The sequence below is a fragment of the Plecotus auritus genome, assembly GCF_963455305.1.
Source record: "Plecotus auritus genome assembly, chromosome: 1".
NCBI classification, from domain to species: domain Eukaryota; kingdom Metazoa; phylum Chordata; class Mammalia; order Chiroptera; family Vespertilionidae; genus Plecotus; species Plecotus auritus.
The window spans coordinates 181,857,379-181,878,081 of record NC_137770.1 but is presented as its reverse complement, the minus strand read 5'-3'; the positions used below and the strand labels follow the sequence as shown (position 1 = coordinate 181,878,081).

At 38.4% G+C, this 20,703-nt stretch overlaps 1 protein-coding gene across 6 annotated transcripts in view; it reads left to right on the top strand.

The window, feature by feature from the left end:
- The window catches only part of BMPR1B (bone morphogenetic protein receptor type 1B), a 393,766-nt gene that overhangs the window by 158,793 nt on the left and 214,270 nt on the right, over window positions 1-20,703 (top strand). For all 6 annotated transcript variants that reach the window (XM_080640956.1, XM_080640952.1, XM_080640953.1 and 3 more), the window contains exon 2: window positions 10,109-10,210. The gene's annotated coding sequence lies outside the window, so the exon portion shown is untranslated. The remainder of the gene's footprint in view (window positions 1-10,108; window positions 10,211-20,703) is intronic.

Below are 20,703 nucleotides of genomic sequence, written 5' to 3'. Positions count from 1 at the left end.
CACAAATGAAATGATTGTGACACAGTTCTTTGACTAATTTTCTTAACACATACACCTAGAATCACCAAAGCGGTGCCTCCTAACAACTGTGGCTTTAAACTGAAGAACTTGAAACTTGGCTAAAGTAATGGTTTAAATGAATCTTAAGTGCTTAATGTAATGAGTGTCCCGGAGCACTTCTCTTACTGCCCACTGAGGTTTCAGTTGTAGTCAAAGCCATCATAAAATATTTCTTGGTATTGCTTTGGGGGATTGTGGCATATTTTTAAAACTTGGGCAGGGGTGACATGAAGTGGAACAATGTAAATTAGAAATACTTGATATTCTTAAGGTTGATCCATGTTGTCTTGAATGTCAGTATTTCATCTTTTGTTACGGTGGGGTAGTATTCTATTCTTTATATGTACCACCTCTTTTTTAAAAGTTATTTTTATTGTTGAGAATATTACAGATGTCCCCCATTTTTTCCCCTTGGCCCCCATCCACTGGGCTCCTGCCCCACCCCAGGCCTTCACCACACTATTATCTGTGTCCATGGGCTATGCATATAAGTTCTTTGGTTAGTATCTTTCTACTCCCCTCCCCACTTCCCTTTGAGATCTGTCAGTGTGTTCCATACTGCCATGTCTCTGAACCTATTTTGTTCATCAGTTTATTTTGTTCATTAGGTTCCACATATAAGTGAAATCATGTGATACTTGTCTTTCTCTGAGTGGCTTATTTTGCTTAGAGGGACTCTCCCTGTCCCTCTATGCAGTCTCAAAGGGTAAGAGATCTTTCTTTTTTACAGCTGCATAGTATTCCATTGTATAAATGTACCACAGCTCTTTTATTCAGTCATCTACTGATGGGCACCTGGGCTATTTCCAGATCTTAGCTATTGTAAAGAAAACTGCATAGGGGTGCACACATTATTACTGATTGGGGTTTCAGACTTCTTAGGATATATTCCCAGAAGTGGGATTGCTGGATCAAATAGCAGTTCCATTTTTAATTTTTTGAGGAAACTCCCTATTTTTTATCTATTGAGGGGCACTTTGGTTGTTTCCATGTTTTGGCCACTGTGAATAATGCTGCAATGAACATAGGGGTGTATATACCTTTATGAATAAACTAGAGGCCCGGTGCATGAAATTTGTGCACTGGGGGTGGGGGTGTCCCTCAGCCCCGCCTGCACCCTCTCCAGTCTGGGACACCTCGGGGGATGTCTGAACATCCCTCTTGCAATCCAGGACTGCTGGCTCCCAACTTCTCACCTGCCTGCCTGCCTGCCTGCCTGATTGCCCATAACCACTTCAGCCTGCTAGCCTGATCACCCCCTAACCATTCCCCTGCCAGACTGATTGACGCCTCACTGCTCCCCTGCCAGCCAGATTGCCCCAAACTGCCCTCCCCTGCAGGCCTGGTCACCCCAACTGCCCTCCCCTGCCAGCCTGGTTGCCCCTAACTGCTCTCCCCTGCTGGCCTGATCATCCACAACTGCCCTACACTTCTGGCCATCTTGTGACCACATGGGGGTGGCCATTTTGTGCGAGGGCGTGATGGTCAATTTGCATATTACCTCTATTATATAGGATGGATCTTGAGAATATCATGCTAAGTGAAATAAAGCAGTTGGAAAACGTCAAGAACCATAAGATTTCACTTATGTGGGATTTAAAACTGAAAGCAATAAATGAACAAACAAAACAAACAAAAACTTATAGACACAGACAACAGTATGGTTGTTATCAGAGGCAGGGAAGGTGAGGGGAAAGTGAAGCGTAGAGAGGGCCAAATATATGGTGACTGAAGGAGAATTGACTTTGGGTGATAAATATACAATGCAATATGCAGATGATGTATTATAGAATTGTATACTTGAAACCTATATAATCACATTAACCAATGTCACCCTGATAAATTGAATTAAAAAAGGAAATAATTGGTACATTTCATATGTACAAGGTGCTATGCTAGAATTGTTTTTTTTTCTTTTCTGTTCTCACATCATATTTATCAACAGCTTTTGTTTCTCTTCTGTTATCATCTCACTGCTAAAACTATTTTTGCCAAGGTCATGGATTACCTCTTTTGCTGCAAAATCTGTTGGCCTCTTTTGAGTCCTTTTGCTGTATCTCAGGATCATTTGAATCTTAGGTGTTCCCTTCTCAAAACTGTTCTCTGTACTCTCCTACCCTATGTCTCCTCACCTGTGCCAATGCTTCCCACCTCCTTTGCAGGTTTCTCCACGCCCTCTGCCTTCTGCTGGTGCTCCCAGGAATTTAGTCTTCAGCTTTCTTCCCTGGCTCTCTCCTGGCTCATTTGGTCCACTTTCCTAACTTCATTTATTAGTAATAAATGCTAATGGCTCTCATATCACCAGAACAAGTCTCTCTCCCACAGAATAGGCCCTCTTGTGTGACTTCTACACATCTCCAATTGGAATGTCCACCAGAGCTTCAAGTCTGACATACCCCATGTCCCAAGCTAAAGTCGCCTTCCTTCCTTTAATCCCAATGGGTTTGCTTCTCTTCCTGTGTTCTCTCTATTAGCAAACTGCACTATTATTCTCCCTGTTGCCAAAACCAGGAACCTAAGAATTGTCTATGATATCTTGACTGCTGTCTATCTCCTCAATCCCAGTTTTTAAATCCTTCCTGTTTTATTTCCTTAAAACTTCTCAAGCATAGCCACCATTTTCTCTTTTGATTACCATGGTCTTAGTTTAGGACCCCTGCTTTCTCACCTTGAATCACCATACATGTCCCTTAACTGGTCTCCCTGCAGCCAATTTTGCTCTTTCCATTCTAGCATCTATTAGTCAAAGTGACTTAACAAAAACTCATTCTTAAATAGTTCCTCAGAATAAAATGCAAAATCCTCAGTATGGCATATGAGACTCTTGAATATATGGTGCTGCTTAAATCTCTGATCTTGTATTTCATCATATGTCTGTGATTAGCTCCCCATGGTCTTCAGAATCTAGCTGAAGCAGTCACAGTAGCTCAGATCTGCCCTGTGCCCTGCTGTTCCAGGTGAGCTCTCTGTCCCTCCCTTGACCTCCTGTGACACACCATGTTGAACTCTAAGACAATGTATGGCAATAATTTGTTTGTTACACTTTTAGTATTTGTGGAGAGGGTCTGTGATGCTTTGCTATATATACTTATTACTTGTAAGTATTCAGCATAAAGCCAGTAAGGGTACAATAGGAATGTTAAATGAATTAACATTAGTAACCATACTAAGATCAATAGAACCTACATTCTACTCTGAAGTAACTCACTACCTAGTGATATTTATAAGTACAAATAATTCAGAAAAGCCATCTACAATTATGCTAGAATGTGGGATTAGCTATTAAAATTCATGTTTTTAAGTAGGAAATGATTAAATGCTAATATTTCAAGAGACTATCTCTTGAGGATCCTATTTACTAAAAGCCTAATATGCTGTGTCCGGTTGTCAGGTCAGCCATTCAACCAATCAAAGCATAATATGCTAAGGCCACTCAACTGCTCGCTGTGATGTGCACTGACCACCAGGGGACAAGTGCTCCAACTGGTAGGTTAGCTTGCTGCTGGGGTCCTGCCGATCGATCAGGACTGAGCGAGAGGGGCCAGACATGCCCTGGAGCCCTTCCGTGGTCTCTCCCCAGCTGGCCAACCTCCTGCGTCCCTCCCTGGTCCCCATCGTGCACTGGTGGGGTCCCTCAGCCTGGCTTGTGCCCTCTTGGAATCAGGGACCCCTTGGGGGATGTTGGAGAGCCGGTTTCGGCCCGATCCTGCAGGCCAGGCCAAGGGACCCCACGAATCTGTGCACCAGGCCTCTAGTATATAAAAAAATAACACAGAAATGTTCATGACATTCAATTGTCTCTTTGAAATGATGCATTATTGTAATGTTTATGGTATTCCGAATACTTTAAAAAAAACATTTTTTATTGACTCTTTAAAACCTGTCTTTTGTCAGTTTTAGGAGAACTCAACAAATGTGCAGCAGGGTGTATTAAATTTCTGGACATTTAGTTGGCTAGCTAGGATGCATGAGGATCAATGCTTGCTTTGCTTTTCCTTTCCGAAACCACTGCAACAATTGCTGTTACCTAATAAGATTTCACATGATTCTGGCCTCCGACTCTATGCTTTATAATCAGTTCACTAATTACAAGAAATATAGTGCTTTCTTTTCTCTGTCAAAAACTAATTTAAGAGGACATAATGCATTTTTAAGAACTTGGGCCTGTTTGATGAACTCCCAGAGTTAAAAATGCCATTGTGACGTAATTTTCCTCATTTAACAAGGGGGCAAAATTTTTTTGAAAATAGCTAGCGATGCCTAACAATTTTAAAAGTTATAAATGACTGTGTATCATGGACTTTTACATTGCGTAGAATAGCTGAGACTGTGAATATTAACTCTTAGATTCCAAGGACAGGATCTCTTTAATTGGTTTTCAAGTCATGATTCCAGGGCCCTAGAATTCCGAAGGATGTTTCAGGGGCCTTGTGAGGAAGCCAAGGAGTAGGTGGGCAGGCTGTGGTAGAGCTCTGTGGCCCTGCCTTGCATGTTCCCCTCTTTAATCACATTAGCTGTTTTTATGTTGTCTATTGGAGGTGTGTTTTTTTTAAGGATATTATTTAAGAAGGGGTGGGGGAACTTCTAAAATACTTCGGAAACCATTGGTTCACTTGATGCAAATATTTGAGGAAATCATTATGTTGACAATCAGGAAACCCATGAAAATAGAAAATGTACAACATTTCTTTCTGTTTCCATGCGTCACCTAGAGTGACATCCTCAGAGATATGGGGGAGAGCTGTACATTTAATGTGTGAAGTGAGCAGGGTGTCCTATCTCATTTGTTTTCCATCACTCTCAATCAGCCCATGGCATTTCCATAGTCTGGTCATTAGAACCTTTGGACCAGGGCCTGACTAGGATTGGGGGAAGTGGGATGTGGGAATTTGGGAAACAGCGAGAAACAGAATTTTAATGCTTCTTAAGAGCAAGGGAAAGGGTTGCTGGTTTTGCCAGTGTCATGGTGTTCTCATCATAATGCTAAGTACTTTCATTCCAGGAAACTGAAGACTCAGGTCAGAGTTTTATAGATTTTGGCCAAAGGCTGTTCCAGGGGAAAAGTAAATGTTTAAAGGTGCTGACCATTCCCCTAACTTATTTCAAATTTTTGGTTCCATACTTCTATTTCCCACCCCAAATAGGATTATCCTAGGTGTAAAATCCAGATCACTACCATAGTAACCACACAAATAGAGCACAAAAAGTGCTCTTTGTTTTGATTTCATAGTGATGGAAAGAAAACTGCACAGAGAGATGTTTAAGGGACATAGATGATGCTACAAAAAACGTTGTCTATAGGAGATAAGTTGGAATGTACTTTGCCTATATAATAATTTGTATCTTAGAAGTAGAATCTGGGGAGTAACTGTATCTTTTATACAGTTAAAAAAGTTGGCAATGTTGAAAAAAACTCACTTTCAAAATGATATTTTTTTGGGGGGAAATTGAACTGTTAATTGGAAGGATGGGATTTTTTGCAGCAGAGATGCAAAAATATACATTGCCGTATGTGAAGAAGGTTGAGGGCAGTTTATCATAAACAGATGAGTTTGTCAAATACATCTACACACACACCCGTTTTGGCCTCAGAAGACAAAATTCTAAGCCCACAGATAGAGAAATATTGTGTATTGTATTGTGTATTATGTAAATATTGTGTATTGTATATGGCAATATACATTGTGTATATTGTGTATTGTATGCGGCAATATACATTGGGTATATTGTGTATTGTGTAAATATTGTGTATTGCATATGGCTATATACATTGCCATATGTGAAGAAGGTTGAGGGCAGTTTATCATAAACAGATGAGTTTTTCAAATACATCTACACACACACCCCTCAGAAGGCAAAATTCTAGGCCCACAGATAGAGAAATATTGTGTATTTGTACATCTCTCAGATAAGTAGGCATTTTATTTATGCATATATTAAGAGGAAACAGTTTAAGAATAGTGATTAATCATACCTGGGGCAAAGATATTGGAGGTTATCAAATTTTCTGGACTTAGAGTGAGGTCTGAGCAAGTGGTAAGAATGTCACTCAGAAGGTTCTGATTCATCCTTTATTCCACTGCTGATTATACAAGAAGCATCACTGGACTCCTGGACTCAAATTATTGTAGTGGCTACAACCGCTTCAATTCTAATTGTAAAGGCAATATGTGTAGAATATAGTTCTACTGCCCAAAGGTAACCTCTGTGTACACTTTGGTGTCTCTTCTTTTTTTTGTATGAGTGTGCATCTTATATACAAAATATATACATAATACACTTTCACATAATGTGAATAATGGTATTAAAATTTGAATCAAATATGCACATGATTTCCTAAACTGCATTTTAGTTTATTCATTTAACAATTCTTTATTTTGTGCCTGCCATAACCTAGGAATTCCCGGAATTCAACATTCCCTGAAAGCATGGCATGTAATGACTTCTTAATATTCTATTATATGATAAGTTATTTAACTATCTCCTTATTGTTGGGCATTTACATTGTTTCAGTTTTTTTGCTATTATAAATGATATTAAATTATCATCTTATCTAATTTTTCCTATGTCAGTATATCAGATTTTTTTTTCTGAAGTAAAAGCCCAGTAAATGTAATTATATTTTAATAATCCTCAATTTGGAGAAAATTATCCAAACAATAGGGTGTTCAGGAACAAATGTAAGACATAATCACTGTGGTCGTCTTTTCAGTCATCCAGCATTCTGGCTGGAGTTTAAATGGCCTGGACTTGAACATCACTGTAGTGTGGGTGTATCAAGGTTGTAGCATAGTGCAGTTGCCTAATATGTAACAGATACTTGTTATGACAGATCGTGTCATTGTACACTGAGTTATTCATCTCTCATTATTGTTCTTGACATCTCAACACCCAATTCTTATGCATAAACAGCTTTTAGAGCCTACCTGATCTCTTACACTTTTCTGGGTCATTGATGCTGTAAAAACATTTCACCATACCATAGCTCCACTGAACAAAAGAGAAGGAAAAATTTAAGAGAAAAGAAAATTCCTGCCCAATGCATAGGTGTTCTGTTGTATGATAATAAACGAATTTTGCTTTTATTGAATTTTGAACTATGTATGGTATTTGGTTCTTTTAGAAACACCCTGCAAGTAGCTAATGGCCATAAGATAAAAGATAAGCCATAGTTCTCTTTCTCCCTCCCCTTTCTCTTCCCTTCTGTGTGGGATTTGAGTGTGGGCATGTGTGTGCACGTGTGTGCATGCTCACCCATTCTCACATGTCTGTTTTTTCAAATATGTGATTTGGTTCATTTCAGTCATTTGTAGTATTCACAAATAGCCCAAAGTGTTTAATCTTCCCACGAAGCGCTTCAGAGATTCGTCATATGAGATCATTGGTTTCTCTTTAGTGCTAAGTCATAGCAAATTATCATCTTTTTTAGGTTGATTTTGTAGAGTGTTAAATGCCGTTTAAATTTCCCTTAGATATGAAGCCATTTATTTTTCTCCTAATCACTTAAAATAGCAAGAACTAATCAACCAGAGTTTTTCTCCTTGTTATGAATACACCAATCTACCCCTGACTCACGTGCGTGTTTCTGCCTTTAGGTCAGTGGGAACTTTTCCCAGCCGTGTTTTCTTTTTTTCCCTTCATTCCTAATTTCTCTGAGGAACAAATGGCAGCATAGTTAAGCATTAGGAACTTGTTGCTGAAGGTGCTAACCTAAACATCAGTGCCAGGATACGACTGAGACTTAATAGACTAATTAATTTGTCTACTGCACCCCTGACCTGGGGATTTCGTACAATGGGCTGTACTCAAGGAACCAAGAGTCTGGTATCCAAAGTAGAGAAATGCAACTTTGTGTGCTTTATACATCAACATGCAATTAATACTGGGTTCTTTAAGAAAATAGATTTTGAAAATGGAACTTTATTCCATCACATGTTTTTGAAAGTACGATACTGCGGGATTCTGTGTGCCTTTTTGTTTGTTTTCTTCTCTGGCGTTTTATGGCAGCGCTACACAGAACCCTCACGTTATTTAATCCAAATGTGCAGCTGACCGCCAGAGGAGCTAATGATAGAGAATGCCACAGTTTCTTTTTTTTTAAATATATTTTATTGATTTTTTACAGAGAGGAAGGGAGAAGGATAGAGAGTTAGAAACATCGATGAGAGAGAAACATCAATCAGCTGCCTCCTGCACACCCCCTACTGGGGAGGTGCCCACAACCAAGGTACATGCCCTTGACCGGAATCGAACCTGGGACCCTTCAGTCCGCAGGCCGCCGCTCTACCCGCTGAGCCAAACTGGTTAGGGTGAATGCCACAGTTTCTGAATTACCTATTCCAAGGGAGGATGCCCTCACAGCCACAGTAACTCCTAGGAACAAATAGGAACTTGAAGCTTGAATGACATTTTAAAAAGTGTTTGCAAATGAATTCCTGACTATGGTATTCATGTTTCTTTCAGTAAGAAGATTAGTTTTATTTCCTCTTAGGTTCCTTTTCTCACTTCTCCTTCATGTTGGAGACAGTTTAAATAGACTTCAAGGGCAGTTAACATTCAACTGCCACTGAATCCAGGGCACTGGGTAGAAGCTGAATTGAATAAATCTATTCATATTAGTTTGTCAAGCTATGGGCTGTGCTTCTCTCTGGATCTTGGGAACCCACAGAGAGGTAACAAATCAATGCTTTCCTGTTAGGATTTTATTTAGAACAGAATTTGTGAATTTGGAAGCATTCATTAGACCACCAAATGTCTGCTGAGCATGTGGCAGGCACTGTGGTAGGCACCGCGGATAAAACAGTGAACAAGAATGACTGTTCCCAGCCCTGCTGAAGTTGATGATCCAGTAGTGGAAGTCACACAAAGTACAGTGCTTACCCCTTATTCGAGGTTTCACTTTGCATGATTTCAGCTATCTGCAGTCAACCGCAATCTAAAAATATTTAGTGGAAAGTTCCAGAAAGAAGTAATTTATAATTTTAAATTGCACGTTGTTCTGAGTATGGCGATGGAATATTTTGCTGTCCCGCTGCATCCCTCCTGGGATGTGAATCTTCCCTTTGTCCAGAGTATCCACACTACCCACCCATTCTTTACAGAGTCGCCATCTCAGTTATCAAAGAGAGACCACGTTCATCTAACTCTTATTGTGGCATACTGTTACAATTGACCTATTTTATTATTAGTTATTGTTTATATCAATTTATGAATTAAACTTTATCATGGGTATATTTGTATAGGAAAAACCATAGCATATATATATATATATATATATATATACACATACACACACACACACATATATATATATGTGTGTGTGTATATATATATGCTATGGTTTATATATCCATATATATATATGTATATGTATATGTGTGTGTATATATATATTTATATATATATATATTTACATATATATATATATATATATATATATATATATATATATATCCATCCATCCATCCATCCATCCCCTGGGGGGACCTTGGAACATATCCCCTGTGGATAAGGGGGGACAACTGTAAACACAAAGAATAGCAGAACTCAAGACAAGGCTGCTTGTGATGCAGACGGTGGAACAGGGTAAAGGGATAGGGAGTGACTGGAATGTGTGTGAGATGTTATGTTAGCCATAGTATTTAGGGAATCGCTTTCAGGAAGGTGATGTTAGACCTGAGAACTAAAGGATGCGATAATAGCCTTTGGGTGGGGGCGGTCCTCATTCACTTATTGGCAGTCAGTTCACCTGAAGGCGGCATATACAAGATTCACATGCACTTCTCAGTATAGGTGTGCTGCATGGACATACTCAGAGTCGATAACGCTCAGAGATGATGCTCAGAGGACACTAGCTAAATGAACAGAATAAATAAATATTGGCATATGATTTAAGGGGAAATTGCTTTGTCTTTCTAATTATGTTGCCTCCAGTAGTGGAGTAAAGATTTAGGTGTTGTGTGCATTTTTGTTTTGTTTTTATTAAAATGTAAAGTGAGCCTCACATCGACAGTTTTTGTAGTTATTTGTTATTTCTTTTATTTTGCAGGTTTCAGCGTGGTCAAGAGAGTGAATGTATCGGAAGTGGGTGTACCTTGCATGAATCATCAAGAACATTGTATGCTATAAATATCAGCAGCATATTTATCTGGTTAGTATTCTAAATCAAGTCAAACTTGGCCTGATAGTACACCTCTTAGAAATTAAATCATTGATATTAAGGGAAAGACCATAAATTGATTTTGTGTATCAACTTATATTGAGACAACTCACCCTATGTCTAGCGAGGCCACATACAAGTTAGTTAAGGTGTTAACAAAGTCATTTGAATTCCTGTGGGGGGTGTGTGTGAAGGGGGTGGTAAGAGTGAAGGCAAGAAGTCAAATGGCATAGAGGCCAAATGAGAAGAGTGACTGTGGACTTTGTGTACTGCCTGCAAGTGAATTTTATTTGTACCCATTTTTAAAAGAAAACCTGATGAACAGGTATGTTTGCAGTCCTTCACTTTGACAGGTTGGGGGTGGGCAGGGGAGATGAACACTGGAACATTTAGTGTTTGAAAGACAGTCCAAGATCAGTAGATAGATAAACATAGTTTCCAGTTTAGGCTTTAAAGTTATTCTTGACCTGTTTCTTCTTGTTTATTCTTTGGGAACTGCAGTTTTAAAGATAGAAAAATATTTCATTTATTCTCGAACTAAGAATGGGTTTGATTTTCAGTAAAAATTCATGTTACATGTTGATGTTGTTCAGAGTCTTTTCTTTGGCTCTTCTCAGTTTAATTGTGTTCACCCACGTCTGTGCTTTCAGTTAGTATGATTCCATCCCTTGTATCCCTTAGTTCAGATCCTTATAATTTCTCAGTTAGACGCTAAAATAGCTTCTTGATATCTGTCCACCTTTCCCCTTTCCAAACTGTCCACCATTTTGTCAGGAGAAAGGATATCTGATCAGACCACTCTCTCTTCATTGACATTTGATGCTTCCAGGATTATGTCCTTTGGCATATATGTCCTTGGATGCCTCCAGGATTATGTCCTTCAGCTTCATCTCAGTCTTGCCTGCCATTCTCATCTTGTCACTTGGCTCTGTCCTTTCTATACCTGTACTCAGAGCCTATGAATATCCCGTAGTTTCTCAGTTCATCTGCTTGCTCATTCATTCATGGTTCTGTTCCTTTGCACTTTCTGTTCCCTGTTTCTTGAATGCCATTCCTACTTATTGTTTACTTGGGAAATTTTTATTTATCCTTCATGGTTATATTTAAAGAAAATATTTTTCTCTATGATTCTTTCCCTGGCAGAGGGAGGTACTTCCTTTCTCTCCTCCCATAAGCCTTGAATACATCTCTGGTTTGATTCTCCATATAAATTTTAAAATGTTTCCATGGCTCTCTTATAGTGCTCTGTAAACCCCTTTTGGATAGGCAGGCACTGTCTTCTGTTTTCCTCTTTATCCCAAGCCCTCACCACATTAACTAGTAGGGCTTCAATTGTCATGTGTTTAATGAGCAAGTTAATACATGCTTCATATTTAGCACATGATATTTATTATGGAACGAAAATTATAAGGATACGATTTAGTTCCTCTCAATAAGGTTGTGATTTTGTTTGGTGGACAAGACTTAAACACATGAAATAATTAGGGAATGCAAGATAAAGCATAGTGTACAAAGGAATTATCTACATTAATAAAAGAAAAAGAGGCAAATTGACAATACCTTCGCGATGCCCACCAGCCAATCAGGAGTGAGTATGCAAATTAACCCAACAAAGATGGTGGGTTAATTTGCATACACAGGCACCGAACTGCCAGGGGCAGGACGCTCTGGGCCTCTGGACAGCGTGGGAAGGTGGAAAAGTGGCTCTGGGCCAGAGTGAAGGCGATGCCAGCAGCTAGGGGAAGGAAGGCCCATTCTTGCACGAATCCTCATGCATCGGGCCTCTAGTTTATATTATAAAAGTTTAGTAGATATACATACACATACTAGTATACAGGTACACACAGTAGGTAGAGGAAGAGCAAAGGATAAGGTTAAGTATGACATAGGCTTCATGAACTAGATAAGAGTGTAATGGGATAGTGAAGGAATGTACCTTAGTAAATCTTACGTTGTTTATATAGGTTTAGTATAAAGCCAAATATTGATCCTTTTTATTTGTAAAGGGCCATAGATCAAACAGGAGAAATTAGAACAATGAATGAAAGTTGAGGTGGGTTCTTGGTATGTGTGGGAAAGAAATTAATCCATGCCTAGTCAAATCTGCACTGAATAATTAAGTCCTAAATGTAGATGCCCAAGTAGGAAGGGGAATGATTGACAGAAGAATCTTATAGTGACAGTAGGGTTACTTCTCTTTGGCTGGGTTTTAAACAATAGTTGTAAACAGTATTTATTGGGATCTAAGATGTTATAACTAGAACACTGTTCACCCTTGTAGGGAAAATGAAAACAAAACCAGAAATGAAAGCAAAACAAACAAGTCAGATTCATAAGTTTGCAGGTGAACAGTGAGAAGGGTTTAAGTTAAGTAGATGAGTGGATAAAAAAACTGTGGTACATTTATTCAATAGAATACTCTGCAGTTGTAAAAAAGAAGGATCTCTGAACCCCTGAGACATCATGGAGGGACCTGGAGAGTATTATGCTAGGTGAAATAAGCCAGTCAGAGAAAGACAAGTATCACATGCTCTCACTTACATGTAGAATCCAATGAACAAAAGAAACTGACGAGCAAAATAGACCCAGAGACATTGAAGCATGCAACAGATGTATCTCAGAGGGAAAGGGTGTGGGAGGTGGGAAGAGATTAACCAAAGAACTTACATGCATATAACCATGGACACAGACAATAGTGCAGTGAAGTTCTGGGGTGGGGTGAGCTCGGGGGAGAAAGGATCAATGGAGGAATAAAAGGGGACATCTGTAATACTCTAACAATAAAGATAAGTTTTAAAAAAAGAAAATGAAATGACTAACGAAAATTAATTCATTAAGTTGGGTATGACTTCCTGATGGAAGAGAAACCATATTCCTGAGAAGTCAAATAAAGAGAAAATGAATTGGAGTGAGCAGGAGGTTCACAAACAGCAAATGATTAAGTCTACATAGGCTGAAATCCACAGCCACAATATGCACTATACATTTCTCTATTTCATATTAGTTTCCTGAGTGTATTGAAGATAAAGCTGACCCAGTCTAGGATATATGAGGCAGAAAGAAAACATAGGGAACTTATACTCATGTCATTCCCCAAGGTCTTTTGCACGTTCCATAGTCTTCTGTGTGTGTTTCGTAGATGGTGTCAGAGTTTTCATTTATCCTCATGGGAGAAGTAGGAAGTACTTATACTCCATCTCAGTCCAGAATCACTTCGATTTTTACAAGTACTTTTTGGTCCTTGGAATTTAGGATTGGAACATGGTCAAGCTTTTCAAACGTAGGGAGATAGTAGCTTCAAGGTACTGTGGAATCTGTGACACCACAGAAAATAATTAGATTAATAGCTACGTTGACCACATACCAAACCCACTTTAAAAGCACATTATAATTTCCACAATACCCTATTTCTATGACAACCCTATTTGGAAGGGAATCTAGGGCAAAGAGAGATTTTTGAGCTTTGCCCAAGATCCCAGACAATCTGATTCTATAATCTGAACTTTTAATCACTGTGTCCCTTCTACCATTTGAGAAGGAAAAATATTTTTTAAGGCTCTGAGATCCTAAATTGGGAATCACAACTTTCAACAAATGATTAAGGAAATAGATGATGGAACCAGATTCTTAAAGTGATGGATTCTTATGAGAATTCTGTGTGTGAGCCAAAAAGAGCTACAATTAAAATTTTTAATTTTTCCCACATTTCTCCTTTGCTCTAGAGTTAATTTCACAACTTTTATAATTAAGGGGTAACCCAATACTATGAGTTTAAAGCCAGAGTAATAACTAAACTTTTCAACATAAAATTAATGGTTCTTGACAATGTGGTGGTCTGTGATATTATTAGGTTGTCATGAAAAATTTAAAATTGCAATTTGGAAGTGGGCTTGAGTGCCCGTTGTACTTGCAAATTTGGAAATTTTCCTAGACTAATGCAGTATGAATCTGTGCTTGATTTTGTCAAGTTTGTAAAATTCATAAACTTTGTTATTTAAAGTCAGGTCCAGAGGAAACTGATAACTCATATTTCATATCTAGCCATCGCTTTCTTATTTTCTCATAATTCCTTGATAGAGGCAATCAGGTAGAGGTGATATATTACTCATACAATTTTGTAATATGTAGCAAAAAAATCTCAGTGGTTATTTTACAGTTTTTAGGGTTAGTTACTATATTTTCTGATTTTCACAGGTTGATGTAACTTTCTCCAGATATTACATAGGAAAATGTCTTGTTTTGGTTTGAGACATTTTAAAGCAAAAGTCATTTTAGGATACCTTGACCACAATTGAAGAAAGCCAACACTCATGAAAGTACCTGGAGAATTTCAGCAGTGTTCTAGTTAGTGTGGTCAATGCTTTAATATGAATTGTTTGTCTTGAATCAGATACTGATTACAAATTAATATGATACTACTTCCTTCCCCCCTTTTTCGGTCTAGGAACTGGGCCAACAATACCAATGCATTTGGAGTATTATGATTATGATGTAAAAATCAGACATTTATGAAATAACAGAATAAGAATTCAAGATACAATTAGATACTGGATTTGGTTGTGTTTTTTTTTTTCCATCTGACTTCTTATAAATTCAGGCTTTTGCAATATTGTTTTTGGGATTTTCACCTTGCCCTAGTCCATGCAGATAAAAATTTCTTTAGTCTTATTAGAGATTTACGTTTTTAAAGATTCTTTTTTGTCTTTACCACAATTGTTGAAGATGTAAAGAAAGAGTATTTACTGAATTGTACAAGACACATAGGCTGTCTTAATATGAGCTAGATTGCTAACTTATATTTTTATTCAATTCAGTGTTTTGGGATTTTTAAAAATCATGTCAGCTATGCACTTAGGCCACTGTAATGACACCAAATTTGTTCCTCTCCTTTATGCTGAATTGACTATTACAAAGCTCTATTATTTTATCCTGTGTTGGTCTCCAAAATTCACCCTTAAAGTTCATTCTCACTTTTACAATTTTCTTCAAAGCTTTCATTCTTGAATGACTGGTGTTTGGCACAGACTTTTAACTGATTTCTTTGTTTCAGGTTTTTTTTAACCCACTGCATAAAAGTTGCTCTGAATTTTGAGGTACATGGGGCAGGTGCATTATAACAATGCAGTAAATAATTATTGATTGGTTAGAAAAGAGTTCTCAGAAATTCAGTTACTTCATTTGAATGTTGGGATTTTTAATGATGACACCATATATATATATATGGTGATAAATGTAATGAAATGCAACTAGGTTCTTTCTTCACTACCTTGTATATTTTAATTATAAAACTTGAACCCTGGCTATCCTATCAGTGCTAAAAGAGAAAAAAGAAACTGGTTACTTACTTTGAGTGAGTAAACATTTAGTAGTTCAAAATGGTAAAGCTAAAATTAATATTTTCTTCATATGTATTTTCTATATTTATTTGTAAAACATATTTAGACATTTAAACAGATAAAAGTTGTTATGAAAGTTTTAGCAGGTGATATGGGCAACATAGAGAAAGAAAAGTCAGCATTTTTGTGGAACTTTTTCACATATCTGTGAGATTGTTGCATTGGCAACCATTCATTTTTGGGAGCTTATTTTCACTGGGTTGCTCTGTGTTTTCGAGAAAAGGAAACCCCAACATGCTCACCTAATTCTAGTTTGTTGCTTTTTCATCGAAGTCTTTCAATAAACTTTTAATTGTTGATGCTGAAAAGCGTGCAGCAAAGGTTGTGTGAACAGTACTTGGCTTCTATTGTTTTGTGTTTCAAATATCACTCATCCATTTCCAACAGGTGTTCTGCCAGCTGTGCCCAAAACGTTTCAAATGATTGAGAATCTATTTCCATACTTACCTTGCATTGTGGTGGTTTACTGTAAAAGGAGTTCTCTGATTACATAGTTTTCTGGCACAGCCAAAGACCGGCAGACAGAAAAGCCAGTCTAATTGGAGGTGTACCTGCATGTTGTTATTGCGTCCAAAGAAGGCAGAAGTGGGAGGACTGGGATTGTCTTGTGTGTAGCTCTGGTGCTGATAAATGGATTTTTCTTTTAATCGTGTATATTTTGGCACATATATTTATGTTGTGGCAAGAAGGAATTTAAATGGAGTCAGGATAATTTTATTTTCACAGCTGCTGGAAGATACAATATAAGAGTTTGAACACTCAAAATTGTAGAGCTAGGTGGCTTATTAAAATGGAAGGAAAGATCTCTTATATTTTGCCTCTTTGATGAAAGGTAAAACAATTACAAGGTCTTTTCTATCTGTAAAATTACCTGGTTTGTGAGCATAAGACCGGTTGAGAACATGTAGGACATTTTATGAATAGATCACACTTTTGTCAAGATGTTAAACTGTTGAACTTCTTGAATATTTATGTTTCACACTACTGAGATTAAACTATCCTTTGTTTACTTATTATTAATCCACCAAATAAACCAGTTTCAATAGGCAGTACATTAAACAAATTCGTTTCCCAGGGTGATAAGTAGAGTTTGCCTTCAGCTATAAATAATCATGCCCGAAACATCTCATTTTTAAACTGTAGTTATTTGTAACTGATACCATGTTTAAATGTCATCTTATAGCTGATATCAAATTTAACTGTTGCTGTTACTTTATGGCATACCATTATTGGATTGAATTCTAGCCTCAGCACAACTCCAAATATAAGCAGGTGTTAAGAAATGTTGCCTTAAAGTTGCAGGCATAAGATACAGTATGTCCATGCAGATAAAATAGTCTTTTTGCAACATTGAAAATATGTTTACATTTTATGGACAAATAAAACTGATGAGTAACTAAGGGAAATATCGAATACTTCCTCCGCTTATATACGGCCCTGGGTTGTAACACTGCTATGATGTAAGGTACTGCAATATCCTCAGTCATTAAACCTTCCACTATTAAGTTCTGACTTTTCCTATTTACTAGAAAATTAAAACAATTAGAACTCTCCATTCCAAAGTATATGTCAATATATATAGTCTAGCATGGTGGCAGAAAAAGCTGGCTCTGGTGTTAGCTACGTGAATTCTCGCTCTTCCAATCATTCCTTGTGTGACATTGGGTAAGCTACTTCACATGTATGTTCCTCCATGCCTTTACCTCTGAATGAAGATAATAACAGTACCTACTTCATAGGTTTGTTTGAAGGTTAAATGAATTAATATGTGCACAGTGCTTAAGACAGGGAGCTAGAATGGCTTAGCTGTCATCATTCCGATGCTTGGTCCTCCCATGCCTAAGAATGTAGGATGAGAAATACTATTGTGGGGAAGTGGAGCTTCATATATCATTGTTTGTCATGGTATTCATTTTAAAGTTGCAGAAACTAAAATTGAATGCTGTTAAATAATTTTTTTCAAGATGAAATGATTAGTGGCAGATTTGGGACTTCAGTTTGGGAAATTTTCAATGTCTTGCAGCTGTTCTGTTTTTTTTTTTTTTTTTTTTTTTTCTTGAGCACTCAAATAATTTTAATAGCTATACTTTACACTAGAGGCTTGGCACATGAAATTCGAACGCAGGTACAGTCCCTAGGCCTGGCCTGCGATCAGGGCCATCTTCCCTGACTGCCCACAGCCGGCCCTGCCCCCCGCTGCCACCCACCCCCGGTTCCCCGTTTGCCTTCGGGTGACTGGAGCCTGCTGGCTGGAGGGAGGAACCGAGAGATCAGCTGTTCCCGTCCCCACCCCCACCGCAGGTTACCCTCTGTGTGTGGGGCAACCAGCAGGGCAGGGGCCTGGGCCTGGTGCCGCCCGCATCCCCTGCCACCCACCCCCGGTTCCCCGTTCGCCATTGGGCGATCGGAGCCTGCTGGCGGGGGAAAGTAACAGAGAGGTGGTCAGTGTGCCTCATAGTGACTGGTCAAGCAGTCGTTCTGGTCGTTCTGCCATTAGGGTTAATTTGCATATTACCCTTTTATTGTATAGGATGGAGGCCCAATGCATGGGTGGGGGCCAGCTGGCCTGCCCTGATGGGGACCCCAGATCAGGGTGGGGGTCCCCACTGGAAGGTGGGGCCAGCCAGGGCGAGGAGCTGCAGTCGTTCTACCATTTTGGTCGCTGAGCTTTTATTATATGGGATAGTTGATGCTCCAGGTTTCTCTTTTCTCTAATTTGCAACTTCACTAAAATAGTTAAAATGGTGCAAATGTATAGAGTGCACACTTTTAGAATATTCATGTTTTTCTAAGATCACTTCAAAAATTCTCACTTGGGAAATGGTCTATATGTTTTCCTGTAAACGAATACTAAAATAAGGAAACTAGATACCTCTTTTAACATTTCCTCTTCTGACTGTGCCAGAGTGTGAAACTACTTAACATTCTGTGCCATTTTTAATACATAGGTAAGCTCTTAAAATTAATAGTGTATTATTGCTTTGCATCTCTTTGAAGATCAGGATTCAATCCATTGTGCTTCTATGTAAAAATATATGATAAGTGCCCTAGCCGGTTTGGCTCAGTGGATAGAGCATCAGCCTGCAGACTGAAGGGTCCCAGGTTCGATTCTGGCCAAGGGCACATGCCTGGGTTGTGGGCTTGATCCCCTGTTGGGGGTGTGCAGGAGGCAGCTGATCAATGATTCTCATTATTGATGTTTCTATCTCTCTATCCCTCTCTCTTCCTCTCTAAAAATCAATAAAAGTATATTAAAAAATATATATGATAAGTAAAGGGAAATAATTTTATTTGTTTAGATGACCTTGTATAGTTTCCTTCAAGGGCCTAATGATTTCTATTGTAATTTTTGCAGAGCTTTGTGGTTCACAATAGGGTATCAGACTGTGAGATGGTGATGTTGTTACCTTTTGTGTAGTTCCAGTGGTAAGTGAGGCTTCCTAAAGGCAGAACTATAAAGAGGCCCTCATTACCTCCCCCCCGTAATTTTCTTTAATGAACTTTTTGCCTTATTGTAATGCTACTGTAATGTTTACAGTGCAACTTGTATACCTGCATTGACGAGACATTGAATGGCTCGGCTGTCTGCGACATGTAATACATTCCAGCCTTTTTCCGTGACGTCATTGTTATAGCAGACTTCTTTGAGAATGTGAACAGCAGCTGTACACTTTTGTGAGTTTTACTTTATGAACCATAACCACCTTTTCAGGTCTATACAAGTGATAGGGAAGCTTGATGCTTAACCAATGAAGCCAAACTCTGAGCTGTGAAACTGGGAACAGATCTAGTAATGTCATGGGTCCCATGTATGGAACATTCGTTACACAACAAAGGAAAACAACAAGGGGGACTGCCATTTAGCACACTGGCTAAGAGGGTTTTCTTTATCTCTTTCTCAGTTTAACTTCATAGAATCAAAGTAGAATTGCAATTTGTGTCAATAGATGTAGCATATCTTTCATTGGATTTTATATGGAAACTTGATCAGATTTTCTAGCACATGACTCTTCTATTTCCCAGCTTTTAAATAGAAAGGCAAAAAATTCTTGTTCCTTAAAGATGAAAAATGTAAATGCTTATTCTTACCATAAAAGTAATAATCTAATATGGTGGGAAATAATCTCTTAAGTATCTATGGACTATTTATGTATCTGTAGATAAAGTAACCTTGAAATAATGCCTTTTTCTGGAGTATTTAAAATTCTTCAGAGAATTTATATAAGAAATTAAAATTCCTGAGATGGGAACATTTTTACAAGAATATCTATACTAATAAAAGGGTAATATGCTAATTAGATCGGACATCTTCCAGACATCCATCTGGATGTCCTTCTGGACAAAGCCACAGTGGTGGGGGCTGAGGCAGAGGTGGTTAGGGGCGATCAGGCCGGCAGGGGAGGGCAGTTAGGGGCGATTAGGCCAGCAGGCAGAGATAGTTAGGGGTGATCAGGCAGGCAGGCAGAGGCAGTTAGAGGTGATCAGGCAGGCAGGCAGAGGTGGTTAGGGGCAATCAGGCAGGCAGGCAGAGTGGTTAGGGGCGATCGGGCAATCAGGTAGGCAGGCAGTTGAGCAATTAGGAGCCAGCGGTCCCAGATTGGAGAAGGTGCAGGCCAGTTTGAGGGATGTGCCCCCCCTCATGCATGAATTTCATGCACTGGGCCTCTAGTCTTTTATAATTCTGTATTTTACTTTAAATCTAGACTTTTAGAACATCAGCAATTTCACAAATGCATGATCCTTGCTAAAAGTAGTGAGTTTTGCCATGGAATATTAGTGAGTATAGTTATCTCTTTGACACTTAATACATTTTTAATACAAGGTAAGCTCTTAAAATTAATTATATAGTACTGCTTTGCAGCCATGAGCTCTAATTTTTAAGACTGTTATTGATGTCACTTTTATTTTTTGAATGGGGATTAGTTGCTTCCTATTTAGCAATGTTAGAAGACAAAAATGTTTATTTTTCATTTTTAGATTCCCAGTGAAAATGAAAATTGTGGTTTTAAAAAATATCAAATCTTGAATTTATTAAAGAATAGTAATTCTAAACGTCTATCATTTTTTCCATTGTTTTCCTTATGTCAT